Source organism: Haemaphysalis longicornis, unplaced genomic scaffold (assembly GCF_048455015.1).
Source record: "Haemaphysalis longicornis isolate Haplotype H1 unplaced genomic scaffold, Haemaphysalis longicornis Haplotype H1 scaffold_6, whole genome shotgun sequence".
Classification (NCBI taxonomy): domain Eukaryota; kingdom Metazoa; phylum Arthropoda; class Arachnida; order Ixodida; family Ixodidae; genus Haemaphysalis; species Haemaphysalis longicornis.
The window spans coordinates 211,285,186-211,309,885 of NW_027526407.1; the positions used below are offsets into that span (position 1 = coordinate 211,285,186).

The following is a 24,700-nucleotide window of genomic DNA, read 5'->3' on the forward strand; positions in this document are numbered from 1 at the left end:
GTAACTGAAGCGTGCACTCAAAAACGGAGTCGCTTGAACAACTTCACAGAAGTACCCTTGATTACTCCGATGCAGACGTAACATCAAATTCAGGTAAATGGCTGGATAAATGGCTGTAACTTTTGGGCAACTTTAGACGGAGACAAATACAAAAAGGGACACGATGACCAGCGCAGACTAACAACTGAAATTTATTTCTCACTAACAAACCCTTGATCACCGCGCATGAGCGGATGAGTACACGTTCCAACAGAATGCAAAACATGATAACCGTACAATCATATTAAACTATCTCGTATTGGTCAGCAACTGGATTTCGTTTTCTGACAAGGCGACTGAAGGGTGGCTCATGCATGCTCCCTTGATTGCAGCCATGAGCCATGCTTCAACAATTTTCCTTGTAGTCTGATTAGGGTGATAGAACACAATACTAGTTTGGTTAAACAAAGGCTCGCACTTGTCTAACGTTCATTGCTTACAGTGCATTGCCAAATGCGTCCATGGCCTTCCTTTCAAGCTGGACAAGTGTTCCCTAAGCCTAATATTTACACATCTCCTTGTTTGACCGACATAATGCTGTCCGCAAGGGAAAGGACTCTTGTAAACTACGTTCTTTTCGCATTCCAAAAACGTGTGTTTGTGACTCATCGTGCACTTCCTAGTTTCGGCTCTTTTTCGTCCTTCGTACAATTTATTCACTGCCGGCCACACACTCCCCACTTTCTTCTTTGCCGCGAAAACGATATTCACGTGATACTTGGCTGGAACGTTTTTAAGTTTGTGTGACAGTCCGTGCACGGAAGGGATTACTGAAATTTTATTTTCTGGGCTTCTGTCCTTCGCCTTGCACTCCGACTTTATTCTTTTCAATAGCCTTTCGCAAGCAGTCAGCAACACCGAGGTCGGGTACCCAGCCTTTTTGAGGCGGTGCTCTTGCTCACGGTATGCTTCACCCATTTTGTGCTTGCAAGTCTTGGTGAGAGCGGATTTGAGACATCCCATGGCGAGGCCGTTTTTTACTATCCTTGAGTGCCCAGACGTGTAATCCAGGAGTGGTTTTCCGTGCGTGGCGAGTATTGCCAGCACATGTGGTGCTCTTCAAATGTGAACCTCACATCCAGGAACTGTAGAACCTGGAGTGTGTGCCCGGCAGGGAATAAATTGTACGAAGGACGAGAAAGAGCCGAAACTAAGAAGTGCACGGTGAGTCACGAACACAAGTTTTTGGAATGCAACAACAACGTAGTTTACAAGATTCCTTTCCCTTGCGGGCAGCATTATGTAGGTCAAAAAAGCAGATATGTAAATGTTAGGCTTAGGGAACATTTGTCCAGCTTGAAAGGAAGGCCATGGACGCATTTGGCAATGCACTGTGAGCAATGTACGTTAGAGAAGTGCGAGCCCTTGTTTAACCAAACTACTATTGTGTTCTGTCACCCTAATCAGACTACCAGGGAAATCGTTGAAGCATGGCACATGGCTGCAATCACGGGAGCATGCGTGAGCCACCCTTCAGTCGCCTTGTCAGAAAAAGAAATCCAGTTGCTGACCAATACGAGATAGTTCAATATGATTGTACGGTTATCATGTTAACGTGTACTCATCCGCTCATGCGCGGTGATCAGATGTTTGTTAGTGAGTGTACGTACATTTATATGTGTTGCTTAAGAAATAAATTTCAGTTGTTAGTCTGCGCTGGCCTTCGTGTCCCTTTGCGCAAAAGGTACAGCCATGAATTCAGAATACCAACTAGCCCGCCTAACCGTGTTATTGCCTTGGATAACTTCAGCCGACACACAGCGCGGAAGAAAACATCGTTCACACCACGAAACAAAAAATGGTTGCGGCTTAGCTGAGCTAAGCTAAAGCAAAAGCTTGGCTTGGTTCAAGGGTTGAGTCTTAGTTTCGCTTGGTTGACCTTTGATGCAGCTGTATTGCCGCGGCACGGGGGACCACGGCTCAAGGCCTGTCCGTCCCGTGCAACGCTCACAGAAGGAGGCCCGGCGTTGCTTTCATTTTTGGCGAACTCGGCGTTCCTCTTTAACGGCGAACGCGGCGCGAGATGAGTCACGTAGCCCGAGACGACGCAGCGGCGCATGCATGGGAGACTGCCGATCAGCTGAGCGGCCGCTCGCGTCGCGGTTGCCGCCGCTACGTGGGCAGAACGACTTAAATTAAAACGGGGCCTTGTGCGTAGCGCCAACCGCGGGCACGGCGAATCACGTGATGCGCTTCGTGGGGGTGCATCTCCGGCAGTGTTGTACACGTTCCTCCAAAATAGGAACGAAAGCTCGTTCCTCGTTCCTTGCCAATTTTGAAACGAGTTCCCGTTACAAATTCCTTTATTGCGAAAGGAACGCGCGTTCCAGTTCCATTTCGAAAATTGGAACGTGTCGTTACATTAACGTTACAATTAGGTTTTTAAATCTAAACATAGTGTCGGATAATCCTGGGTCGAAATTAAGTGAGACATTTAAAACTCACATCGAACTACGTATATTATACGAATATTAACACCACCGGCAGCAGATTATCTGGGCATAAAGATAACCAAAAGAAACGCCCCTAGGCGAATTTTTTCAGGGAGCGCCGGACAAACTCCAGACGGCTCAAGGACATTTCGGTGCAGGATATTTTAGTGCGGAAATTTCGGTGTACGGACACATCGTTGTACGTACGAGCGTTTACGAGCGTTTCGGTGCACGGACAGTTCGGTGTACGGACATTTCGGTGTACGGAAATTTCGGCGACCAAATTATCCGGTGCTTGCCTCTTTGCGACAGCCGTTATATTTTTATTTCCGGTTAACGTGGGTTATGAACAACAACCTGGAGCAGCGAATTTATTTTTTTGATTGATACCATGTTCGATCTTTGACAGGTATTTTTAGAAATTCTACATTTATATATTTTTGTTTAACACCTCTTCCTGGGGACACCTGTTATGCAGCCGATTGAATTCTATAGCACACGTTTTTTTTTATTTATGACAGGTTGTTAATTTATATTCGCTCTTTTTTAGCTAAAACAATTAACTGGTGTTTACGATGGTCTACCGCATCTTTTGTATTTTTTTTTGAAATTACACACGCTCAAATTACAGAAATTACATGCACACTCTCAATATCCAAAAAGTAAGAAACATTAGCTAGCCCCCCAGAACGAAGAAAACCTTATGAAGAGTATTACGTAGGCTGGGCTGCCTTGCTGAAATGAATTCGCGAAAACTGGTCTAGGATATTGTCGGGGAGGAAAAACGAGCCTTTTGAAAAACAGCCGCAGGTTCTGCGGCTGTTACAAGTTCCTTTATTGCGAAAGGAACGCGTTCCAGTTCCATTTCGAAAATTGGAACGTGTCGTTACATTAACGTTACAATTTCCTTTATTGCGAAAGGAACGCGTTCCAGTTCCATTTCGAAAATTGGAACGTGTCGTTACATTAACGTTACACCGCAGTGATTTTTTATTTTTTACTTTGAACATACCGCCAGCCTCTTCGTGGAGGCTTTTTCAGGAATTGGGTGATACATTGAGAACAATGACATAGCACACTTCGCGTTTAAAACAGAGAAGAAGCTTTATATTCACTATGGGCGCACGTAACCTCTATAATGTGGCACAAAAAGCCACCCAAAAAGCCGCTGAGAACAGAATGGCCACTATCGTCAGCTCCATGGCTACGCCCTTCCGCGCATCGCGGTCATACCGACGGCGCCCCCACTCCAGGAATAGCTCTTTCTGCGCCTTCAGTCTGGGAATTAACTCCTCAAGTCGCGCATATCATGGACACCCCAGGTATACATCGCTTCCTCCCATTATAAGGACAAAAAAAAATGAATAGGTTAGTGTGACGAGAGCGGCAACATACCGCCAGCCTCTTCGTGGAGGCTTTTTCAGGAATTGGGTGATACATTGAGAACAATGACATAGCACACTTCGCGTTTAAAACAGAGAAGAAGCTTTATATTCACTATGGGCGCACGTAACCTCTATAATGTGGCAATATGTTCAACTTGAAGACGACTGTTGCCGCTCTCGTCACACTAGCCTATTCATTTTTTTTGTCCTTACAATGGGAGGAAGCGATGTCAGGATTATCAGGGGAAACCGAAAATAATATGGCTGAAAAAGAAATCTGGTCGAGATTCAAGTGTAAAGTCGGAGGTAGGTGCTGCTAGGACAAAGAATTAAAATGTGGTAAATGTAGGCTTGTAAACATTAAAAGAAGGTTGGTTGTTCCAACCTTCGGTAATAGGCGAAAAAATCAATGCAAAATGCTTAACGGTTTTAAGCGCGCTTCACCTACGCTTATTGGCTCGGTTTCCTCCCATGGGAACGCATTGTGGGGGAGCATATGGGGTTATAAGTTAACAGCTCCGACGTAAAAATGAAAAAGTAGTGTCAGAAGTGGGATTCGAACCCACGCCAACATTCGTGCACCAGAAATCCCGGACCTTGTGAAGGGAAAGGCAGAGCCTTGAGTCTGGCGCCTTAGACCACTCGGCCATTCTGACAGTTGTCTAAGCGGGGGTAGTAGGCGAAAAAATCAATGCAAAATGCTTAACGGTTTTAAGCGCGCTTCACCTACGCTTATTGGCTCGGTTTCCTCCCATGGGAACGCATTGTGGGGGAGCATACGGGGCTACAAGTTAACAGCTCCGACGTAAAAATGAAAAAGTAGTGTCAGAAGTGGGATTCGAACCCACGCCAACATTCGTGGACCAGAAATCCCGGACCTTGTGAAGGGAAAGGCAGAGCCTTGAGTCTGGCGCCTTAGACCACTCGGCCATTCTGACAGTTGTCTAAGCGGGGGTAATAGGCGAAAAAATCAATGCAAAATGCTTAACGGTTTTAAGTGCGCTTCAAGTACGCTTATTGGCTCGGTTTCCTCCCATGGGACACATCGTGGGGGAGCATATGGGGTTATAAGTTAACAGCTCCGACGTAAAAAAGAAAAAGTAGTGTCAGAAGTGGGATTCGAACCCACGCCAACATTCGTGGACCAGAAATCCCGGACCTTGTGAAGGGAAAGTCAGAGCCTTGAGTCTGGCGCCTTAGACCACTCGGCCATTCTGACAGTTGTCTAAGCGGGGGTAGTAGGCGAAAAAATCAATGCAAAATGCTTAACGGTTTTAAGCGCGCTTCACCTACGCTTATTGGCTCGGTTTCCTCCCATGGGAACGCATTGTGGGGGAGCATATGGGGTTATAAGTTAACAGCTCCGACGTAAAAATGAAAAAGTAGTGTCAGAAGTGGGATTCGAAACCACGCCAACATTCGTGGACCAGAAATCCCGGACCTTGTGAAGGGAAACGCAGAGCCTTGAGTCTGGCGCCTTAGACCACTCGGCCATTCTGACAGTTGTCTAAGCGGGGGTAATAGGCGAAAAAATCAATGCAAAATGCTTAACGGTTTTAAGCGCGCTTCACCTACGCTTATTGGCTCGGTTTCCTCCCATGGGAACGCATTGTGGGGGAGCATATGGGGTTATAAGTTAACAGCTCCGACGTAAAAATGAAAAAGTAGTGTCAGAAGTGGGATTCGAACCCACGCCAACATTCGTGGACCAGAAATCCCGGACCTTGTGAAGGGAAAGTCAGAGCCTTGAGTCTGGCGCCTTAGACCACTCGGCCATTCTGACAGTTGTCTAAGCGGGGGTAGTAGGCGAAAAAATCAATGCAAAATGCTTAACGGTTTTAAGCGCGCTTCACCTACGCTTATTGGCTCGGTTTCCTCCCATGGGAACGCATTGTGGGGGAGCATATGGGGTTATAAGTTAACAGCTCCGACGTAAAAATGAAAAAGTAGTGTCAGAAGTGGGATTCGAACCCACGCCAACATTCGTGGACCAGAAATCCCGGACCTTGTGAAGGGAAAGGCAGAGCCTTGAGTCTCGCGCCTTAGACCACTCGGCCATTCTGACAGTTGTCTAAGCGGGGGTAATAGGCGAAAAAATCAATGCAAAATGCTTAACGGTTTTAAGCGCGCTTCACCTACGCTTATTGGCTCGGTTTCCTCCCATGGGAACGCATTGTGGGGGAGCATATGGGGTTATAAGTTAACAGCTCCGACGTAAAAATGAAAAAGTAGTGTCAGAAGTGGGATTCGAACCCACGCCAACATTCGTGGACCAGAAATCCCGGACCTTGTGAAGGGAAAGTCAGAGCCTTGAGTCTGGCGCCTTAGACCACTCGGCCATTCTGACAGTTGTCTAAGCGGGGGTAGTAGGCGAAAAAATCAATGCAAAATGCTTAACGGTTTTAAGCGCGCTTCACCTACGCTTATTGGCTCGGTTTCCTCCCATGGGAACGCATTGTGGGGGAGCATATGGGGTTATAAGTTAACAGCTCCGACGTAAAAATGAAAAAGTAGTGTCAGAAGTGGGATTCGAACCCACGCCAACATTCGTGGACCAGAAATCCCGGACCTTGTGAAGGGAAAGGCAGAGCCTTGAGTCTGGCGCCTTAGACCACTCGGCCATTCTGACAGTTGTCTAAGCGGGGGTAATAGGCGAAAAAATCAATGCAAAATGCTTAACGGTTTTAAGCGCGCTTCACCTACGCTTATTGGCTCGGTTTCCTCCCATGGGAACGCCTTGTGGGGGAGCATATGGGGCTATAAGTTAACAGCTCCGACGTAAAAATGAAAAAGTAGTGTCAGAAGTGGGATTCGAACCCACGCCAACATTCGTGGACCAGAAATCCCGCACCTTGTGAAGGGAAAGGCAGAGCCTTGAGTCTGGCGCCTTAGACCACACGGCCATTCTGACAGTTGTCTAAGCGGGGGTAATAGGCGAAAAAATCAATGCAAAATGCTTAACGGTTTTAAGCGCGCTTCACCTACGTTTCTTGGCTCGGTTTCCTCCCATGGGAACGCATTGTGGGGGAGCATATGGGGCTATAAGTTAACAGCTCCGACGTAAAAATGAAAAAGTAGTGTCAGAAGTGGGATTCAAACCCACGCCAACATTCGTGGACCAGAAATCCCGCACCTTGTGAAGGGAAAGGCAGAGCCTTGAGTCTGGCGCCTTAGACCACTCGGCCATTCTGACAGTTGTCTAAGCGGGGGTAATAGGCGAAAAAATCAATGCAAAATGCTTAACGGTTTTAAGCGCGCTTCACCTACGTTTCTTGGCTCGGTTTCCTCCCATGGGAACGCATTGTGGGGGAGCATACGGGGCTATAAGTTAACAGCTCCGACGTAAAAATGAAAAAGTAGTGTCAGAAGTGGGATTCGAACCCACGCCAACATTCGTGGACCAGAAATCCCGCACCTTGTGAAGGGAAAGGCAGAGCCTTGAGTCTGGCGCCTTAGACCACTCGGCCATTCTGACAGTTGTTTAAGCGGGGGTAATAGGCGAAAAAATCAATGCAAAATGCTTAACGGTTTTAAGCGCGCTTCACCTACGTTTCTTGGCTCGGTTTCCTCCCATGGGAACGCATTGTGGGGGAGCATACGGGGCTATAAGTTAACAGCTCCGACGTAAAAATGAAAAAGTAGTGTCAGAAGTGGGATTCGAACCCACGCCAAATTCGTGGACCAGAAATCCCGCACCTTGTGAAGGGAAAGGCAGAGCCTTGAGTCTGGCGCCTTAGACCACTCGGCCATTCTGACAGTTGTCTAAGCGGGGGTAATAGGCGAAAAAATCAATGCAAAATGCTTAACGGTTTTAAGCGCGCTTCACCTACGTTTCTTGGCTCGGTTTCCTCCCATGGGAACGCATTGTGGGGGAGCATACGGGGCTATAAGTTAACAGCTCCGACGTAAAAATGAAAAAGTAGTGTCAGAAGTGGGATTCGAACCCACGCCAACATTCGTGGACCAGAAATCCCGCACCTTGTGAAGGGAAAGGCAGAGCCTTGAGTCCGGCGCCTTAGACCACTCGGCCATTCTGACAGTTGTCTAAGCGGGGGTAATAGGCGAAAAAATCAATGCAAAATGCTTAACGGTTTTAAGCGCGCTTCACCTACGTTTCTTGGCTCGGTTTCCTCCCATGGGAACGCATTGTGGGGGAGCATATGGGGCTATAAGTTAACAGCTCCGACGTAAAAATGAAAAAGTAGTGTCAGAAGTGGGATTCGAACCCACGCCAACATTCGTGGACCAGAAATCCCGCACCTTGTGAAGGGAAAGGCAGAGCCTTGAGTCTGGCGCCTTAGACCACACGGCCATTCTGACAGTTGTCTAAGCGGGGGTAATAGGCGAAAAAATCAATGCAAAATGCTTAACGGTTTTAAGCGCGCTTCACCTACGTTTCTTGGCTCGGTTTCCTCCCATGGGAACGCATTGTGGGGGAGCATATGGGGCTATAAGTTAACAGCTCCGACGTAAAAATGAAAAAGTAGTGTCAGAAGTGGGATTCAAACCCACGCCAACATTCGTGGACCAGAAATCCCGCACCTTGTGAAGGGAAAGGCAGAGCCTTGAGTCTGGCGCCTTAGACCACTCGGCCATTCTGACAGTTGTCTAAGCGGGGGTAATAGGCGAAAAAATCAATGCAAAATGCTTAACGGTTTTAAGCGCGCTTCACCTACGTTTCTTGGCTCGGTTTCCTCCCATGGGAACGCATTGTGGGGGAGCATACGGGGCTATAAGTTAACAGCTCCGACGTAAAAATGAAAAAGTAGTGTCAGAAGTGGGATTCGAACCCACGCCAACATTCGTGGACCAGAAATCCCGCACCTTGTGAAGGGAAAGGCAGAGCCTTGAGTCTGGCGCCTTAGACCACTCGGCCATTCTGACAGTTGTTTAAGCGGGGGTAATAGGCGAAAAAATCAATGCAAAATGCTTAACGGTTTTAAGCGCGCTTCACCTACGTTTCTTGGCTCGGTTTCCTCCCATGGGAACGCATTGTGGGGGAGCATACGGGGCTATAAGTTAACAGCTCCGACGTAAAAATGAAAAAGTAGTGTCAGAAGTGGGATTCGAACCCACGCCAAATTCGTGGACCAGAAATCCCGCACCTTGTGAAGGGAAAGGCAGAGCCTTGAGTCTGGCGCCTTAGACCACTCGGCCATTCTGACAGTTGTCTAAGCGGGGGTAATAGGCGAAAAAATCAATGCAAAATGCTTAACGGTTTTAAGCGCGCTTCACCTACGTTTCTTGGCTCGGTTTCCTCCCATGGGAACGCATTGTGGGGGAGCATACGGGGCTATAAGTTAACAGCTCCGACGTAAAAATGAAAAAGTAGTGTCAGAAGTGGGATTCGAACCCACGCCAACATTCGTGGACCAGAAATCCCGCACCTTGTGAAGGGAAAGGCAGAGCCTTGAGTCCGGCGCCTTAGACCACTCGGCCATTCTGACAGTTGTCTAAGCGGGGGTAATAGGCGAAAAAAATCAATGCAAAATGCTTAACGGTTTTAAGCGCGCTTCACCTACGTTTCTTGGCTCGGTTTCCTCCCATGGGAACGCATTGTGGGGGAGCATATGGGGCTATAAGTTAACAGCTCCGACGTAAAAATGAAAAAGTAGTGTCAGAAGTGGGATTCGAACCCACGCCAACATTGGTGGACCAGAAATCCCGCACCTTGTGAAGGGAAAGGCAGAGCCTTCAGTCTGGCGCCTTAGACCACTCGGCCATTTTTTTTTCTTTTCTTTATTGCCGGTTTCAAACAAAATCCAGAAACAACGGTACATATGATAAAATCGCTGACTTCACTCAAGCCAGCGCTACATAACTAAAAACGGGGCATAGACAATACCTTTTCAAATTCATGCAACCATTCAGGAGTACAGTTCTGACTCTTCCACATTTCTACAATACGTTGGGCACTCTCACAGAAATACTGCCTTGCTGGCCTTCCGTCTACGTCACAGTGGCGAAACGCCATTCGAGACCTCCATATTCCGTGGAGGACCAGCAACATCACTAGGTCGTAAGGCACTCCGTTATCGTTTTGCACTGCCAGAAACCGGATGCCATAAGGGCTCAACGGAAACTCCTTTTTCAATGTTCGCTGAAGAACGTCCCACAAAAACACCCCATCCCAACAATCCAAAAAAACATGTTCCACCGTCTCGGGCTTTTTACACAAAGAACAGTCCACACCCCATGGCACAAACAGACCCTTTTCTAACATCCATGTTTTAACTGGTAACACTCCACAGTGTAGTTTAAAGAAAAATGTTTTAACACCCGGGGGAATGGCCATAGCTTTTACACGTTTCAAAACGTTCTGCCCGGGGCCCACCGAAAACATGGATCGGTATAAAGGAACACGAAAACAGATTTCAGCAAGGTCTTTATACAACTTTTTCTTCGACACAGCACTCAAGTACTCCATAGAGAACCGTACACAAAGAAATTGTGTCGCTTGAACAACTTTTAAATACCCGTGTACTACTCCATTATAGCTTTGGCATGACGTAACAATAAATTGGGGCAATAGCCTGCCTAACCTGACTTGAATAACAGTGCGCAGGAAGGGGTCCTTTACCTCGCGCAAGAAATAAAAACGATTCACCACTTGTCTCAAAAAAAGATGCGAGAGCGATAAACCGCCTTCGCGTACTCTTCGAAAAAGATTCGTCCTACTCGTCCTTTCCCAGGACGAGCCCCAAACAAAAACAGCACAAACGCGATGCAGCCTCTGAACATTAGCGCGAGAACAGTGAATCACTTGCAAAACGTACCAAAGTTTCGCGAACAAAAATATGTTGCACACCGTTGCGCGCGCAAACATCGACAGTGCACGCCCCTTCCCTTCCCACTTTTCCGCTTTATCACGCATCGCAGTCGTCTGGCTTCGCCAGTACGGATCGCTATCTCTGTAGTTTTCAAGTGGCACGCCTAAGTATTTGACCGGCACAACCTGCCAGTTCATACCTTCAAAGACACTAGGGGTTACGTCCCAATTGCCGTGCCAGAATCCCATGCACTTGCTCCAATTTACAGAGCTCCCAGTATACTCACAAAATGTCTTAAGCAACGCAACTGCATTGCTAATACTTTTTCTGTCTCGACAAAATAAAGCGATATCGTCCGCGTATGCCAATACACGTACCTCGCACGCCTGCAACTGGAAACCATGAATATTATTGCTGTTTATTATGCTTGCACAAAACGACTCGATGTACAAACAAAAGAGCAAAGGGGACAGCGGGCATCCTTGCCGCACTGAACGCGTGACAGTTATTTGACGGCTCACTGACTTATTTATTACCAGCCTTGTTGAACACTCCTTATACGCCATTCTTACGCCCTCCGTTATTACTTTTCGTAGGTTTATGTTTTCCAAAATAGTATAGAGTAGCTCATGTGAGACCTTATCAAAGGCCTTCTCAAGGTCTATTTGTAGCATGGCTACAACCTCATCCATTCCGTCACAACACTCGAGAATGCTCCGTGCTATGTGTATATTACTAGTTATAGACCTTCCTTTTATTCCACATGTTTGGTGTTCGCCTACTATGTCTATTATCACACTCTGTAACCTCCTTGCTAAGACTTTCATTAATATTTTATAATCTACATTCGTTAAAGATATCGGCCTATACGCCGTAACTTTTCTGAGCTCTTCTTTTACATCTGTTTTGGGTATGAGAACAGTGTGCGATTGTGAGAACGAGGGTGGAAGTCTTCCTAGTGTGTACGCTTCTGTGTACAGGTCACATAACACTGGACTTAGGTGATTGCGGAAAGCTTTGTAGAACGCAGTGCACAACCCGTCAGGGCCTGGAGACTTTCCAGGACTTAATTCATCGATAGCCTTCCTAACTTCTTCTACTTTAATTGGTAATTCTAAATTTTCTTTTACCTCTGCATCTATCGTCGACAAGAAATTTAAAAAATTGTCCTTAAATCGTTCTAAGTCTACAGGTTGACACGAAAACAAACCATCATAAACCTCACAAAAAGCATTGCTAATTGCTTGTTGTTCATCGAGAACCTGCCCTTTATACTCTATTTCCGCGATAGAGTTGCGGGTAGCGTATCTCTTTTCAGAGCTAAGTGCTCTCTTTGTAGGGGCTTCCCCTAACATGAACTTTTCCGCACGAGCACGCACTATCGCGCCATGATATTTTTCTTGTTCTATAGCCTCTATCTGATGTTTCAAAGTTTTAATGTCTTCCTTGAACAGTCCAGGTGACTTGCACTCTAGTGCAGAAAGCGTCTCCAGGTTTGCTCTAAGCAGGGCTTCCTTTTTTCTTTTCTCATAATTTAAGGCAGCTGACCTTTCCAATGCTGACATCTTAATTTCTGCTTTGAAGTTCTCCCACTTAGAGGCACAGTCACATGTATCCTGTTCAAGGTTCCTAATCTTTTTCGTCACTTCTTTTACAAATTCTTCATCCTTCAACAATAAGCTGTTCATTTTCCACAAGTCCCAGTTGAACGACTTTTTATCTTTGCGCTTTCCAATCAAGAACGACACCAGGCAATGGTCGCTGAACGACACGGGTGTAACACTATACTCCGAGCACTCCGGCAGAAGTTCTAACGAAATATATGCTCGGTCTAATCTTGCGTGGCTCGTGCCTTGAAAGTGGGTGAATTGGATCTGCGTCTTACTTTCCAACGCATCCCCCACGTCTTCCAAACCAAAATCTGCCGCGATACCAGTCAATGCAATCGTGCTTCCGTCGCGATAAGGAGTACAAGTAGATTTATCGCGAGCCGAGCACACACAATTAAAATCTCCCATTAACACGACAACCCGTTCTGTGCCAAGCCACGCCCGTAATTCTTCGAAAAACACTTTCCTTTCATCGGCTTTTGTCGGCGCGTACACGCAAACAATACGCCATTCTTTTGAGGCAAAAATAAAATCACAAATAACAAAGCGCCCAGACAAACTGGACATCACGTTTTGCACTACTGCGCCGCTGCTCCGACGTATTAAAATGAGACACCCAGCTGATAAACCAACGGCATGGCTGACACAGACTTCATAACTGGAATTGAACACCCCCACCATCCTTTCCGTGCTTTGCTCGGTCTCTACTTTAGTCTCCTGAAAGGCCACGACGTCTAACTGCCTTTCGCTGATGAGTCTGTACAATTGACTTTGACGTTTGCGCTCAGAAAGACCGCGTACATTAAGGGTGGCACAACGCAGATGATATGAACACCGCATGAATGGAAGATGAAGGCACGTCGCACATTGTTACACACGCGTTACAGAAACACTGGCCCCGCCCCCTTTTTTACCCCTCAAAAAAAGAATAAGTGTTGTCCGTGCCGTACCGCTCACTCGAAGACCTCTCCCCAAAAAACAGCAAACGTTTCGCTTACGGTGGCTTCCCCGTTGCATGTCCTCTGTCATAAGGCGTGGTGTTGGGCTTTGGCTTGAAGCTTGGACGCCTCAGCATAACCCCTCCCACACTTGCCTTGACGTTGCCGGAGTCACCAGAGTCCTCACGCTTGTCGTCCTCCTTACGCGGCCGCTTGACGGTGGCTTCGGGGTCGTCTCCGTCACCGTCGCCGGCGTCACGCCCTTCACGAGTTAAGGCGGTGTTCGTCGGACCCGCCCCAACACACTCCTCACTTTTCGCGTCCAGCACAGGTGCCACTGGCGTAGGGTCGTTCTGGGAGGTCGATTGCTGCTCCGCGAGCGCAGCATTTACGTCCTCCACGCCTGGTTCCGCCAAAGGGTCCCCGGGTGCGGACGCACCACCTCCACCGGCCGCGGCCGCCTCCGCCTCCTCCTCGTCCATACGGTTTTCGGTCCGGTGACATGTGCATACGTCCGCACGCACTGTGTCGCTTCGTGACCGAAGCGGCGGCAGACCGTGCAGCGAGGCACCTTGCAGTCGCGCCTCATATGGCCCGTCCCCGAGCAGCGGAGACACTGCGGGGCCCTGCCTGGCACGACCACGAGCGCCTGGCCGCCCGCAACCCGGAGCTCGTGCGGCAGGTCGTCGATCCTCACGCCTGCGTTGAGCCTGAGGGTCACCGACCGCGTCGTCGAACCTTTCTCGTTCATGCCCTTGACCCGCCACTTCTCGCGTCCGATGTAGATGACACGCCCGTACGGTAGCAGCGCCGCTCGCACCTCCTCGTCCGGCACGTTGTAAAGAATCCAGTGCAATTTCATCCGCACATCTTGGTTCGCCGGATCGATGACGAGGCACCGGCGCTCCTTCACCTTCACGTCGGTGGCCGCGAGCATGCGCTTTACGCCGCCTTCGTCCCTGAATGTCAGGGCCCATACGTGGTTCATTTGATACGCCCCCAAGGCAAGCACCTCGGGGAGCAGTTCCAAACGAGCCAAAGTGTCCCTGAAATCTTCGACGTGATAAGGCCTCGCACGAACGTCCGCATGTAGAAAAATGGTGTTTAAAACACACCGACCTGTTGGCAGCATTGGCAAACTCACGGGGTAATCTTCCGATTCCTGTCCAAAAAACCTGTTTCCGTGGCCAGACATGGCCGCATTCACCGCTCCTGAGGAGCCAATCATCCCGCGTCCGCACACTAGCGCGGCCGGAAGCAGAATGTCCAAGCCACGGACCCGACCCACTCGGCCATTCTGACAGTTGTCTAAGCGGGGGTAATAGGCGAAAAAATCAATGCAAAATGCTTAACGGTTTTAAGCGCGCTTCACCTACGTTTCTTGGCACGGTTTCCTCCCATGGGAACGCATTGTGGGGGAGCATATGGGGCTATAAGTTAACAGCTCCGACGTAAAAATGAAAAAGTAGTGTCAGAAGTGGGATTCGAACCCACGCCCACATTCGTGGACCAAAAATCCCGCACCTTGTGAAGGGAAAGGCAGAGCCTTGAGTCTGGCGCCTTAGACCACTCGGCCATTCTGACAGTTGTCTAAGCGGGGGTAATAGGCGAAAAAATCAATGCAAAATGCTTAACGGTTTTAAGCGCGCTTCACCTACGCTTATTGGCTCGGTTTCCTCCCATGGGAACGCATTGTGGGGGAGCATATGGGGCTATAAGTTAACAGCTCCGACGTAAAAATGAAAAAGTAGTGTCAGCAGTGGGATTCGAACACACGCCAACATTCGTGGACCAGAAATCCCGCACCTTGTGAAGGGAAAGGCAGAGCCTTGAGTCTGGCGCCTTAGACCAGTCGGCCATTCTGACAGTTGTCTAAGCGGGGGTAATAGGCGAAAAAATCAATGCAAAATGCTTAACGGTTTTAAGCGCGCTTCACCTACGTTTCTTGGCTCGGTTTCCTCCCATGGGAACGCATTGTGGGGGAGCATATGGGGCTATAAGTTAACAGCTCCGACGTAAAAATGAAAAAGTAGTGTCAGAAGTGGGATTCGAACCCACGCCAACATTCGTGGACCAGAAATCCCGCACCTGGTGAAGGGAAAGGCAGAGCCTTGAGTCTGGCGCCTTAGATCACTCGGCCATTCTGACAGTTGTCTAAGCGGGGGTAATAGGCGAAAAAATCAATGCAAAATGCTTAACGGTTTTAAGCGCGCTTCACCTACGTTTCTTGGCTCGGTTTCCTCCCATGGGAACGCATTGTGGGGGAGCATACGGGGCTATAAGTTAACAGCTCCGACGTAAAAATGAAAAAGTAGTGTCAGAAGTGGGATTCGAACCCACGCCAACATTCGTGGACCAGAAATCCCGCACCTTGTGAAGGGAAAGGCAGAGCCTTGAGTCTGGCGCCTTAGACCACTCGGCCATTCTGACAGTTGTCTAAGCGGGGGTAATAGGCGAAAAAATCAATGCAAAATGCTTAACGGTTTTAAGCGCGCTTCACCTACGTTTCTTGGCTCGGTTTCCTCCCATGGGAACGCATTGTGGGGGAGCATATGGGGCTATAAGTTAACAGCTCCGACGTAAAAGTGAAAAAGTAGTGTCAGAAGTGGGATTCGAACCCACGCCCACATTCGTGGACCAGAAATCCCGCACCTTGTGAAGGGAAAGGCAGAGCCTTGAGTCTGGCGCCTTAGACCACTCGGCCATTCTGACAGTTGTCTAAGCGGGGGTAATAGGCGAAAAAATCAACGCAAAATGCTTAACGGTTTTACGCGCGCTTCACCTACGCTTATTGGCTCGGTTTCCTCCCATGGGAACGCATTGTGGGGGAGCATATGGGGCTATAAGTTAACAGCTCCGACGTAAAAATGAAAAAGTAGTGTCAGAAGTGGGATTCGAACCCACGCCCACATTCGTGGACCAGAAATCCCGCACCTTGTGAAGGGAAAGGCAGAGCCTTGAGTCTGGCGCCTTAGACCACTCGGCCATTCTGACTTTTTTTTTTTTTTTTCTTTATTGCCGGTTTCAAACAAAATCCAGAAACAACGGTACATATGATAAAATCGCTGACTTCACTCAAGCCAGCGCTACATAACTAAAAACGGGGCATAGACAATACCTTTTCAAATTCATGCAACCATTGAGGAGTACAGTTCTGACTCTTCCACATTTCTACAATACGTTGGGCACTCTCACAGAAATACTGCCTTGCTGGCCTTCCGTCTACGTCACAGTGCCGAAACGCCATTCGAGACCTCCATATTCCGTGGAGGACCAGCAACATCACTAGGTCGTAAGGCACTCCGTTATCGTTTTGCACTGCCAGAAACAGGATGCCATAAGGGCTCAACGGAAACTCCTTTTTCAATGTTCGCTGAAGAACGTCCCACAAAAACACCCCATCCCAACAATCCAAAAAAACATGTTCCACCGTCTCAGGCTTTTTACACAAAGAACAGTCCACACCCCATGGCACAAACAGACCCTTTTCTAACATCCATGTTTTAACTGGTAACAGTGCAGTTTAAAGAAAAATGTTTTAACACCCGGGGGAATGGCCATAGCTTTTACACGTTTCAAAACGTTCTGCCCGGGGCCCACCGGAAACATGGATCGTTATAAAGGAACAGGAAAACAGATTTCAGCAAGGTCTTTATACAACTTTTTCTTCGACACAGCACTCAAGTACTCCATAGAGAACCGTACACAAAGAAATTGTGTCGCTTGAACAACTTCTTTTAAATACCCGTGTACTCCTCCATTATAGCTTTGACATGACGTAACAATAAATGGGGGAATAGCCTGCCTAACCTGACTTGAATAACAGTGCGCAGGAAGGGGTCCTTTACCTCGCGCAAGAAATAAAAACGATTCACCACTTGTCTCAAAAAAAGATGCGAGAGCGATAAACCGCCTTCGCGTACTCTTCGAAAAAGATTCGTCCTATTCGTCCTTTCCCAGGACGAGCCCCAAACAAAAACAGCACAAACGCGATGCAGCCTCTGAACATTAGCGCGAGAACAGTGAATCACTTGCAAAACGTACCAAAGTTTCGCGAACAAAAATATGTTGCACACCGTTGCGCGCGCAAACATCGACAGCGCACGCCCCTTCCCTTCCCACTTTTCCGCTTTATCACGCATCGCAGTCGTCTGGCTTCGCCAGTACGGATCGCTATCTTTGTAGTTTTCAAGTGGCACGCCTAAGTATTTGACCGGCACAACCTGCAGTTCATACCTTCAAAGACACTAGGGGTTACGTCCCAATTGCCGTGCCAGAATCCCATGCACTTGCTCCAATTTACAGAGCTCCCAGTATACTCACAAAATGTCTTAAGCAACGCAACTGCATTGCTAATACTTTTTCTGTCTCGACAAAATAAAGCGATATCGTCCGCGTATGCCAATACACGTGCCTCGCACGTCTGCAACTGGAAACCATGAATATTATTGCTGTTCATTATGCTTGCACAAAACGACTCGATGTACAAACAAAAGAGCAAAGGGGACAGCGGGCATCCTTGCCGCACTGAACGCGTGACAGTTATTTGACGGCTCACTGACTTATTTATTACCAGCCTTGTTGAACACTCCTTATACGCCATTCTTACGCCCTCCGTTATTACTTTTCCTAGGTTTATGTTTTCCAAAATAGTATAGAGTAGCTCATGTGAGACCTTATCAAAGGCCTTCTCAAGGTCTATTTGTAGCATGGCTACAACCTCATCCATTCCGTCACAACACTCGAGAATGCTCCGTGCTATGTGTATATTACTAGTTATAGACCTTCCTTTTATTCCACATGTTTGGTGTTCGCCTACTATGTCTATTATCACACTCTGTAACGTCCTTGCTAAGACTTTCATTAATATTTTATAATCTACATTCGTTAAAGATATCGGCCTATACGCAGTAACTTTTCTGAGCTCTTCTTTTACATCTGTTTTGGGTATGAGAACAGTGTGCGATTGTGAGAACGAGGGTGGAAGTCTTCCTAGTGTGTACGCTTCTGTGTACAGGTCACATAACACTGGACTTAGGTGATTGCGGAAAGCTTTGTAGAACTCAGTGCACAACCCGTCAGGGCCTGGAGACTTTCCAGGACTTAATTCATCGATAGCCTTCCTAACTTCTTCTACTGTAATTGGTAATTCTAAATTTTCTTTTACCTCTGCATCTATCGTCGACAACAAATTTAAAAAATTGTCCTTAAATCGTTCTAAGTCTACAGGTTGACACGAAAACAAACCATCATAAAACTCACAAAAAGCATTGCTAATTGCTTGTTGTTCATCGAGAACCTGCCCTTTATACTCTATTTCCGTGATAGAGTTGCGGGTAGCGTATCTCTTTTCAGAGCTAAGTGCTCTCTTTGTAGGGGCTTCCCCTAACATGAACTTTTCCGCACGAGCACGCACTATCGCGCCATGATATTTTTCTTGTTCTATAGCCTCTATCTGATGTTTCAAAGTTTTAATGTCTTCCTTGAACAGTCCAGGTGACTTGCACTCTAGTGCAGAAAGCGTCTCCAGGTTTGCTCTAAGCAGGGCTTCCTTTTTTCTTTTCTCATAATTTAAGGCAGCTGACCTTTCCAATGCTGACATCTTAATTTCTGCTTTGAAGTTCTCCCACTTAGAGGCACAGTCACATGTATCCTGTTCAAGGTTCCTAATCTTTTTCGTCACTTCTTTTACAAATTCTTCATCCTTCAACAATAAGCTGTTCATTTTCCACAAGTCACAGTTGAACGACTTTTTATCTTTGCGCTTTCCAATCAAGAACGACACCAGGCAATGGTCGCTTGACGACACGGGTGTAACACTATACTCCGAGCACTCCGGCAGAAGTTCTAACGAAATATATGCTCGGTCTAATCTTGCGTGGCTCGTGCCTTGAAAGTGGGTGAATTGGATTTGCGTGTTACATTCCAACGCATCCCCCACGTCTTCCAATCCAAAATCTGCCGCGATACCAGTCAATGCAATCGTGCTTCCGTCGCGATAAGGAGTACAAGTAGATTTATCGCGAGCCGAGCACACACAATTAAAATCTCCCATTAACACGACAACCCGTTCTGTGCCAAGCCACGCCCGTAATTCTTCCAAAAACACTTTCCTTTCATCGGCTTTTGTCGGCGCGTACACGCAAACAATACGCCATTCTTTTGAGGCAAAAATAAAATCACAAATAACAAAGCGCCCAGACAAACTGGACATCACGTTTTGCACTACTGCGCCGCTGCTCCGACGTATTAAAATGAGACACCCAGCCGATAAACCAACGGCATGGCTGACACAGACTTCATAACTGGAATTGAACACCCCCACCATCCTTTCCGTGCTTTGCTCGGTCTCTACTTTAGTCTCCTGAAAGGCCACGACGTCTAACTGCCTTTCGCTGATGAGTCTGTACAATTGACTTTGACGTTTGCGCTCAGAAAGACCGCGTACATTAAGGGTGGCACAACGCAGATGATATGAACACCGCATGAATGGAAGATGAAGGCACGTCGCACATTGTTACACACGCGTTACAGAAACACTGGCCCCGCCCCCTTTTCTACCCCTCAAAAAAAGAATAAGTGTTGTCCGTGCCTTAACGCTCACTCGAAGACCTCTCCCAAAAAACAGCAAACGTTTCGCTTACGGTGGCTTCCCCGTTGCATGTCCTCTGTCATAAGGCGTGGTGTTGGGCTTTGGCTTGAAGCTTGGACGCCTCAGCATAACCCCTCCCACACTTGCCTTGACGTTGCCGGAGTCACCAGAGTCCTCACGCTTGTCGTCCTCCTTACGCGGCCGCTTGATGGTGGCTTCGGGGTCGTCTCCGTCACCGTCGCCGGCGTCACGCACTTCACGAGTTAAGGCGGTGTTCGTCGGACCCGCCCCAACACACTCCTCACTTTTCGCGTCCAGCACAGGTGCCACTGGCGTAGGGTCGTTCTGGGAGGTCGATTGCTGCTCCGCGAGCGCAGCATTTACGTCCTCCACGCCTGGTTCCGCCAAAGGGTCCCCGGGTGCGGACGCACCACCTCCACCGGCCGCGGCCGCCTCCGCCTCCTCCTCGTCCATACGGTTTTCGGTCCGGTGACATGTGCATACGTCCGCACGCACTGTGTCGCTTCGTGACCGAAGCGGCGGCAGACCGTGCAGCGAGGCACCTTGCAGTCGCGCCTCATATGGCCCGTCCCCGAGCAGCGGAGGCACTGCGGGGCCCTGCCTGGCACGACCACGAGCGCCTGGCCGCCCGCAACCCGGAGCTCGTGCGGCAGGTCGTCGATCCTCACGCCGGCGTTGAGCCTGAGGGTCACCGACCGCGTCGTCGAACCTTTCTCGTTCATGCCCTTGACCCGCCACTTCTCGCGTCCGATGTCGACGACACGCCCGTACGGTAGCAGCGCCGCTCGCACCTCCTCGTCTGGCATGTTGTAAAGAATCCAGTGCAATTTCATCCGCACATCTTGGTTCGCCGGATCGATGACGAGGCACCGGCGCTCCTTCACCTTCACGTCGGTGGCCGCGAGCATGCGCTTTACGCCGCCTTCGTCCCTGAATGTCAGGGCCCATACGTGGTTCATTTGATACGCCCCCAAGGCAAGCACCTCGGGGAGCAGTTCCAAACGAGCCAAAGTGTCCCTGAAATCTTCGACGCGATAAGGCCTCGCACGAACGTCCGCATGTAGAAAAATTGTGTTTAAAACACACCAACCTGTTGGCAGCATTGGCAAACTCACAGGGTAATCTTCCGATTCCTGTCCAAAAAACCTGTTTCCGCGGCCAGACATGGCCGCATTCACCGCTCCTGAGGAGCCAATCATCCCGCGTCCGCACACTAGCGCGGCCGGAAGCAGAATTCCACTCGGCCATTCTGACAGTTGTCTAAGCGGGGGTAATAGGCGAAAAAATCAATGCAAAATGCTTAACGGTTTTAAGCGCGCTTCACCTACGCTTATTGGCTCGGTTTCCTCCCATGGGAACGCATTGTGGGGGAGCATACGGGGCTATAAGTTAACAGCTCCGACGTAAAAATGAAAAAGTAGTGTCAGAAGTGGGATTCGAACCCACTCCCACATTCGTGGACCAGAAATCCCGCACCCTGTGAAGGGAAAGGCAGAGCCTTGAGTCTGGCGCCTTAGACCACTCGGCCATTCTGACAGTTGTCTAAGCGGGGGTAATAGGCGAAAAAATCAATGCAAAATGCTTAACGGTTTTAAGCGCGCTTCACCTACGCTTATTGGCTCGGTTTCCTCCCATGGGAACGCATTGTGGGGGAGCATACGGGGCTATAAGTTAACAGCTCCGACGTAAAAATGAAAAAGTAGTGTCAGAAGTGGGATTCGAACCCACGCCCACATTCGTGGACCAGAAATCCCGCACCTTGTGAAGGGAAAGGCAGAGCCTTGAGTCTGGCGCCTTAGACCACTCGGCCATTCTGACAGTTGTCTAAGCGTGGGTAATAGGCGAAAAAATCAATGCAAAATGCTTAACGGTTTTAAGCGCGCTTCACCTACGCTTATTGGCTCGGTTTCCTCCCATGGGAACGCATTGTGGGGGAGCATACGGGGCTATAAGTTAACAGCTCCGACGTAAAAATGAAAAAGTAGTGTCAGAAGTGGGATTCGAACCCACGCCCACATTCGTGGACCAGAAATCCCGCACCTTGTGAAGGGAAAGGCAGAGCCTTGAGTCTGGCGCCTTAGACCACTCGGCCATTCTGACAGTTGTCTAAGCGGGGGTAATAGGCGAAAAAATCAATGCAAAATGCTTAACGGTTTTAAGCGCGCTTCACCTACGCTTATTGGCTCGGTTTCCTCCCATGGGAACGCATTGTGGGGGAGCATACGGGGCTATAAGTTAACAGCTCCGACGTAAAAATGAAAAAGTAGTGTCAGAAGTGGGATTCGAACCCACGCCCACATTCGTGGACCAGAAATCCCGCACCTTGTGAAGGGAAAGGCAGAGCCTTGAGTCTGGCGCCTTAGACCACTCGGCCATTCTGACAGTTGTCTAAGCGGGGGTAATAGGCGAAAAAATCAATGCAAAATGCTTAACGGTTTTAAGCGCGCTTCACCTACGTTTCTTGGCTCGGTTTCCTCCCATGGGAACGCATTGTGGGGGAGCATATGGGGCTATAAGTTAACAGCTCCGACGTAAAAATGAAAAAGTAGTGTCAGAAGTGGGATTCGAACCCACGCCCACATTCGTGGACCAGAAATCCCGCACCTTGTGAAGGGAAAGGCAGAGCCTTGAGTCTGGCGCCTTAGACCACTCGGCCATTTTGTTTTTTTTTCTTTATTGCCTGGTTTTGACAACACAAAACATTACAGATCATCACAATAAAACACTCAACTCAGGAGAAATGGGGCTGCCAGCGAATAACGGGCTGGCGTTGTCATTAAAAAAGCCTCATCTTTGTCAGCTGCTCCATTTCTGGCAGCGAAACCGGGAATAACTCCCGAGACTTAATAATTTCGACAAAGCGACCAACACTCTCTTTGAAATACTGTAGTGCAAAACGGGCATCGACATCATTATACAGTCTTGCTGTGCGCGAGCGCCATATGCTATGGAGGCCCAGTACCATTACTTAATCATAAGGCACTCCATCCTCATTGTCCACTGCAAGAAATCGTATACCGTGAGGGTTTAACGGAAAGTCTTTTCGTAATGTCCTTTGTAGAACATCCCATAAATACACCCCCTCACAACAATGCAAAAACACGTGGTCGATTGTCTCTGGTAATTTACATCTAAAACAGTCTGTCCCCCATGGTACAAATAGCCCCCTCTGTTCCATATATGTTCGTACTAATAATGTACCTGTATGCAGCCTAAAGAAAAAGGACTTGACCCCTGGCTGAATTTGCATCCTTTTCACCCTCTTAAGAACGTCCTGGCCTGGGCCTCCAGAGTACATAGCTCTGTACATTGGCACAGGGAACACGGTATCCACAATATCGTTATACAGGTTTTTCCTTTTTACCGTACTTAAGTATTCTTTTGAAAACCGCGCGTTCAAAAAATTTACACTTCCAACGACTTCTTTGAAAAAACCAAAAATGCCTCCATGCATATGCCCAGTGGTTACAACAAAGTCAGGCAGAAGCCTGCCCAACCTTACCTGACATACTGTCCTCAGAAAGGGGTCCCTTACATCCCTTACAAACAGAAATTTATTTACAAGCTGTCGCACAAATAAGTGCGCCAATCCCAGACCCCCATCTTTGATTCGCTGAACAGGTTGGTGCGGCTGCACCTCTCCCAATTCGAGGCCCACACGAAAACAGCAAGTACCCGATGCAGCTTTTGCACATTTGTACGTGAACAGTGCAGCACTTGCATCACGTACCACAGTTTACTAACGAAAAACAGGTTGCACACTGTTGCCCTAGCAAAGGTTGACAAATACGCCCCCCTCCACTTGTCTGCCTTTGCTCGAGTCTCCTGTGCTAGTTCGTGCCAATACGGCTCACTATCTTTATAAAACTGTAGCGGGGCTCCCAGGTACTTTACGGGTGTTGTTACCCAGCTTACGTTGGCGAAAGTGTCAGGGGTTGATTGCCATTCTCCATGCCAGAACCCCAGGCACTTTCCCCAATTTACAAGGCTCCCTGTCATTGTACTAAACTGTTTTGTTATCTCCACTACTTTACTGATACTGTCTTTGTTCTCACAGAATACCGCAATATCGTCTGCATAAGCCAATACTTTTACCTCGGCCTCATGCGCTCGGAACCCTCGAATTTCGACGTCTGTGAGGATACGTAAACACAATGTTTGAATATGAATGCAGAACAAAAGTGGACTGAGGGGGCAGCCCTGGCGTACAGAGCTTTGCACGTTAATGGGCGCTCCCAATGCTTTGTTCACAACTAACCGCGTGGTGCAATTCCGGTACGCCAATGCTACCCCTTCTTTGATAACTGAACCGACGTTGATATAATCCAAAATAGAGAACAATACTTGGTGTGATACACAATCAAAAGCCTTTTCAAGGTCTAGCTGAAGCACAGCGACTCCTACATGCATGGCATCGGAACACTCAAGCACACACCTTGCCTTATGTATATTGGTGCCAATAGATCTTCCCCGTATGCCGCAAGTCTGATGAGGGCCGACTATTTTATGAATCACTCCCTGGAGCCTACTTGCTATTACCTTCATAAATATTTTATAGTCCACATTCGTAAGTGAAATGGGCCTATATGACGTAATCTGCTTAAGTTTTTCAACATCTTCTGTTTTGGGAATTAACACAGTGTGAGCAGTTCCGTAAGAAGGTGGCAGTGATTTCAGCTTAAACGATTCATTAAAAACCAACGCTAATACCGGTGCTATTTCACTCTTAAATTCTTTGTAAAACGCTGCAGTCAAACCATCAGGGCCTGGCGATTTGCCTGGGTTTAAATTGTCAATGGCGTCTTCAACTTCCTTCAATGCTATTGGTTGTTGTAGCCACTCCTTCGTTTCGTCGTCAAGCTTAGGCATGTTGCTGAGGAATTCTTTCTTGAAGCTTTCAACATCGGCAGAGC

The 24,700-nt window shown here is 48.2% G+C and overlaps 1 protein-coding gene and 27 non-coding genes across 28 annotated transcripts in view; 1 reads left to right on the top strand and 27 right to left on the bottom strand.

The window, feature by feature from the left end:
- LOC144143466 (uncharacterized) overlaps positions 1–24,700 on the top strand; it is a 338,543-nt gene that overhangs the window by 76,652 nt on the left and 237,191 nt on the right. The gene's annotated exons all lie outside the window — the stretch shown is intronic.
- On the bottom strand, positions 4,398–4,512 carry Trnal-caa (transfer RNA leucine (anticodon CAA)). The gene is made up of 2 exons: positions 4,475–4,512; positions 4,398–4,443 (listed from the first exon to the last, which is right to left on the bottom strand). It is a non-coding gene; the product is annotated as a tRNA-Leu (tRNA).
- Trnal-caa (transfer RNA leucine (anticodon CAA)) lies at positions 4,680–4,794 on the bottom strand. Its single transcript has 2 exons — positions 4,757–4,794; positions 4,680–4,725 (listed from the first exon to the last, which is right to left on the bottom strand). It is a non-coding gene; the product is annotated as a tRNA-Leu (tRNA).
- Positions 4,961–5,075, bottom strand: Trnal-caa (transfer RNA leucine (anticodon CAA)). Its single transcript has 2 exons — positions 5,038–5,075; positions 4,961–5,006 (listed from the first exon to the last, which is right to left on the bottom strand). It is a non-coding gene; the product is annotated as a tRNA-Leu (tRNA).
- Trnal-caa (transfer RNA leucine (anticodon CAA)) lies at positions 5,243–5,357 on the bottom strand. The gene is made up of 2 exons: positions 5,320–5,357; positions 5,243–5,288 (listed from the first exon to the last, which is right to left on the bottom strand). It is a non-coding gene; the product is annotated as a tRNA-Leu (tRNA).
- On the bottom strand, positions 5,525–5,639 carry Trnal-caa (transfer RNA leucine (anticodon CAA)). Its single transcript has 2 exons — positions 5,602–5,639; positions 5,525–5,570 (listed from the first exon to the last, which is right to left on the bottom strand). It is a non-coding gene; the product is annotated as a tRNA-Leu (tRNA).
- Positions 5,807–5,921, bottom strand: Trnal-caa (transfer RNA leucine (anticodon CAA)). The gene is made up of 2 exons: positions 5,884–5,921; positions 5,807–5,852 (listed from the first exon to the last, which is right to left on the bottom strand). It is a non-coding gene; the product is annotated as a tRNA-Leu (tRNA).
- Trnal-caa (transfer RNA leucine (anticodon CAA)) lies at positions 6,089–6,203 on the bottom strand. The gene is made up of 2 exons: positions 6,166–6,203; positions 6,089–6,134 (listed from the first exon to the last, which is right to left on the bottom strand). It is a non-coding gene; the product is annotated as a tRNA-Leu (tRNA).
- Positions 6,371–6,485, bottom strand: Trnal-caa (transfer RNA leucine (anticodon CAA)). Its single transcript has 2 exons — positions 6,448–6,485; positions 6,371–6,416 (listed from the first exon to the last, which is right to left on the bottom strand). It is a non-coding gene; the product is annotated as a tRNA-Leu (tRNA).
- Trnal-caa (transfer RNA leucine (anticodon CAA)) lies at positions 6,653–6,767 on the bottom strand. Its single transcript has 2 exons — positions 6,730–6,767; positions 6,653–6,698 (listed from the first exon to the last, which is right to left on the bottom strand). It is a non-coding gene; the product is annotated as a tRNA-Leu (tRNA).
- Positions 6,935–7,049, bottom strand: Trnal-caa (transfer RNA leucine (anticodon CAA)). Its single transcript has 2 exons — positions 7,012–7,049; positions 6,935–6,980 (listed from the first exon to the last, which is right to left on the bottom strand). It is a non-coding gene; the product is annotated as a tRNA-Leu (tRNA).
- Trnal-caa (transfer RNA leucine (anticodon CAA)) lies at positions 7,217–7,331 on the bottom strand. Its single transcript has 2 exons — positions 7,294–7,331; positions 7,217–7,262 (listed from the first exon to the last, which is right to left on the bottom strand). It is a non-coding gene; the product is annotated as a tRNA-Leu (tRNA).
- Positions 7,499–7,612, bottom strand: Trnal-caa (transfer RNA leucine (anticodon CAA)). The gene is made up of 2 exons: positions 7,575–7,612; positions 7,499–7,543 (listed from the first exon to the last, which is right to left on the bottom strand). It is a non-coding gene; the product is annotated as a tRNA-Leu (tRNA).
- On the bottom strand, positions 7,780–7,894 carry Trnal-caa (transfer RNA leucine (anticodon CAA)). The gene is made up of 2 exons: positions 7,857–7,894; positions 7,780–7,825 (listed from the first exon to the last, which is right to left on the bottom strand). It is a non-coding gene; the product is annotated as a tRNA-Leu (tRNA).
- Trnal-caa (transfer RNA leucine (anticodon CAA)) lies at positions 8,062–8,176 on the bottom strand. Its single transcript has 2 exons — positions 8,139–8,176; positions 8,062–8,107 (listed from the first exon to the last, which is right to left on the bottom strand). It is a non-coding gene; the product is annotated as a tRNA-Leu (tRNA).
- On the bottom strand, positions 8,344–8,458 carry Trnal-caa (transfer RNA leucine (anticodon CAA)). Its single transcript has 2 exons — positions 8,421–8,458; positions 8,344–8,389 (listed from the first exon to the last, which is right to left on the bottom strand). It is a non-coding gene; the product is annotated as a tRNA-Leu (tRNA).
- On the bottom strand, positions 8,626–8,740 carry Trnal-caa (transfer RNA leucine (anticodon CAA)). Its single transcript has 2 exons — positions 8,703–8,740; positions 8,626–8,671 (listed from the first exon to the last, which is right to left on the bottom strand). It is a non-coding gene; the product is annotated as a tRNA-Leu (tRNA).
- Trnal-caa (transfer RNA leucine (anticodon CAA)) lies at positions 8,908–9,021 on the bottom strand. The gene is made up of 2 exons: positions 8,984–9,021; positions 8,908–8,952 (listed from the first exon to the last, which is right to left on the bottom strand). It is a non-coding gene; the product is annotated as a tRNA-Leu (tRNA).
- Positions 9,189–9,303, bottom strand: Trnal-caa (transfer RNA leucine (anticodon CAA)). Its single transcript has 2 exons — positions 9,266–9,303; positions 9,189–9,234 (listed from the first exon to the last, which is right to left on the bottom strand). It is a non-coding gene; the product is annotated as a tRNA-Leu (tRNA).
- Positions 14,644–14,758, bottom strand: Trnal-caa (transfer RNA leucine (anticodon CAA)). Its single transcript has 2 exons — positions 14,721–14,758; positions 14,644–14,689 (listed from the first exon to the last, which is right to left on the bottom strand). It is a non-coding gene; the product is annotated as a tRNA-Leu (tRNA).
- Trnal-caa (transfer RNA leucine (anticodon CAA)) lies at positions 15,208–15,322 on the bottom strand. The gene is made up of 2 exons: positions 15,285–15,322; positions 15,208–15,253 (listed from the first exon to the last, which is right to left on the bottom strand). It is a non-coding gene; the product is annotated as a tRNA-Leu (tRNA).
- Trnal-caa (transfer RNA leucine (anticodon CAA)) lies at positions 15,490–15,604 on the bottom strand. The gene is made up of 2 exons: positions 15,567–15,604; positions 15,490–15,535 (listed from the first exon to the last, which is right to left on the bottom strand). It is a non-coding gene; the product is annotated as a tRNA-Leu (tRNA).
- Trnal-caa (transfer RNA leucine (anticodon CAA)) lies at positions 15,772–15,886 on the bottom strand. The gene is made up of 2 exons: positions 15,849–15,886; positions 15,772–15,817 (listed from the first exon to the last, which is right to left on the bottom strand). It is a non-coding gene; the product is annotated as a tRNA-Leu (tRNA).
- Trnal-caa (transfer RNA leucine (anticodon CAA)) lies at positions 16,054–16,168 on the bottom strand. Its single transcript has 2 exons — positions 16,131–16,168; positions 16,054–16,099 (listed from the first exon to the last, which is right to left on the bottom strand). It is a non-coding gene; the product is annotated as a tRNA-Leu (tRNA).
- Trnal-caa (transfer RNA leucine (anticodon CAA)) lies at positions 21,209–21,323 on the bottom strand. The gene is made up of 2 exons: positions 21,286–21,323; positions 21,209–21,254 (listed from the first exon to the last, which is right to left on the bottom strand). It is a non-coding gene; the product is annotated as a tRNA-Leu (tRNA).
- On the bottom strand, positions 21,491–21,605 carry Trnal-caa (transfer RNA leucine (anticodon CAA)). The gene is made up of 2 exons: positions 21,568–21,605; positions 21,491–21,536 (listed from the first exon to the last, which is right to left on the bottom strand). It is a non-coding gene; the product is annotated as a tRNA-Leu (tRNA).
- On the bottom strand, positions 21,773–21,887 carry Trnal-caa (transfer RNA leucine (anticodon CAA)). Its single transcript has 2 exons — positions 21,850–21,887; positions 21,773–21,818 (listed from the first exon to the last, which is right to left on the bottom strand). It is a non-coding gene; the product is annotated as a tRNA-Leu (tRNA).
- Trnal-caa (transfer RNA leucine (anticodon CAA)) lies at positions 22,055–22,169 on the bottom strand. The gene is made up of 2 exons: positions 22,132–22,169; positions 22,055–22,100 (listed from the first exon to the last, which is right to left on the bottom strand). It is a non-coding gene; the product is annotated as a tRNA-Leu (tRNA).